General features: G+C 43.5%; 1 non-coding gene across 1 annotated transcript; it reads right to left on the bottom strand.

The window, feature by feature from the left end:
* Positions 1-872: 872 nt before the first annotated feature.
* On the bottom strand, positions 873-944 carry TRNAE-CUC (transfer RNA glutamic acid (anticodon CUC)). Its single transcript has one exon. It is a non-coding gene; the product is annotated as a tRNA-Glu (tRNA).
* Between the last annotated feature and the right edge of the window lie 504 nt (positions 945-1,448).

The following is a 1,448-nucleotide window of genomic DNA, read 5'->3' as shown; positions in this document are numbered from 1 at the left end:
CATCACATGGTATGGAATATTCCTTTGGTCAGTTGGGGTCAGTTGTCCCAGCCGTGTTCCCTCCCAACTTCTTGTGCACCCCGAGTCTACTTGCTGGTGGGGTAGTCTGAGGAGCAGAAAAGAGACTGTCACCGTGTAAGCACTGCTCAGCAATAACTAAAACATTCCAACACTGTTCTCAGCACAAATCCAAAACATAGCCTCATACTAGCTACTATAAAGAAAATTAACTCTATCCCAGACAAAATCAGCGCAAGTGCACACAGGGAAGTGGCTGGGGAGGGCAGCGTCGTTGCTCCTCCCTTAAGAAAAGTCAAACCCATTCACGGGATTGTCTTCGCTCAAGGATCTGGGCGTACTTGATGGGTAATGCAGAAGGATGGGGGGATCTGGTGTGTGCCTGGAGATTTAACCTTGGGAAAAAAGTAATTTGTGATGTGAGTTGTGTGTTGTAGGCAGCAATGTAGCAGGAATGACCTGACAACACCGTGAGCTTCACACAGAACCCCAAAAGCTCAACGATGACCCGAAAGAAACTGGTCTTGGCACCCAACACTCGAACATGCTGCTTCTCCTGTACTGAGCACCCACCTTCATAGACGGGGCCCAAGTCATAGCCTGTTCTTTTAAAGATTTAGGGGAGTGGTGGAAACCCATGGAATGTGACATTAACATCTACTGATAAAGGACAGGGGATCTTAGTTAACGAGAACATATAAATCTGTATGATGAATATAAAGATGGCTTAAGTATGCAGTATATATTGTAAATGTTGGTAAGAAGGGACTCGAGTTATGAGAAACAGCTACAATGGAATGTGTCTCATTTGAATATTTCTCATGCCCCACACATCAAGCTCTACAAAGCACTATTTCCCTGACCGGGAATCGAACCCGGGCCGCGGCAGTGAGAGTGCCGAATCCTAGCCACTAGACCACCAGGGAATATGAAGATTTGATTAAAATAGATTAGATTACAATAGATTAGATTACAATAGATTAGATTAGAATACTGGTTTATCAGTCTCAGGGAGAGAATGATCTCATGTAAATTTAGATACATAAAATTTGTCTAATTTAGGGATTTTGACATCCCTTTCAACCTGATATTCCATGATTCTATGATTTGAGTTCCCTCAGTAGTCTCTGCAGAGAGAAAGAGAATTCTTCCCACCCTTCTAAAATACGTATCTTCAGATGGTATGAGTCGCCTCTCTGTTTCCCGTTTCTCTACCAGCTACTGTCTCGTGGACCAGATCAGTCTAGTTATCTAATGTTTAAATGCCCAGAGGTACAGTAAATTATGCTTACCCTTGGGGTTGATTTAATTTGTGTAAAAACAGGCATCTAATGCTATCTGCACCACTTCTGTCAGACTAGGAGGGACTTGGAGGGGCCTGGGACAATCCTTTCAGGACTCTCGGAGATTAAATTGTACTGAATGCCTAT

This window comes from Chroicocephalus ridibundus, chromosome 3 (genome assembly GCF_963924245.1).
Source record: "Chroicocephalus ridibundus chromosome 3, bChrRid1.1, whole genome shotgun sequence".
NCBI classification, from domain to species: domain Eukaryota; kingdom Metazoa; phylum Chordata; class Aves; order Charadriiformes; family Laridae; genus Chroicocephalus; species Chroicocephalus ridibundus.
Note: the sequence above shows the minus strand (reverse complement) of the source record. Positions and strands in the feature narration are given on the sequence as shown.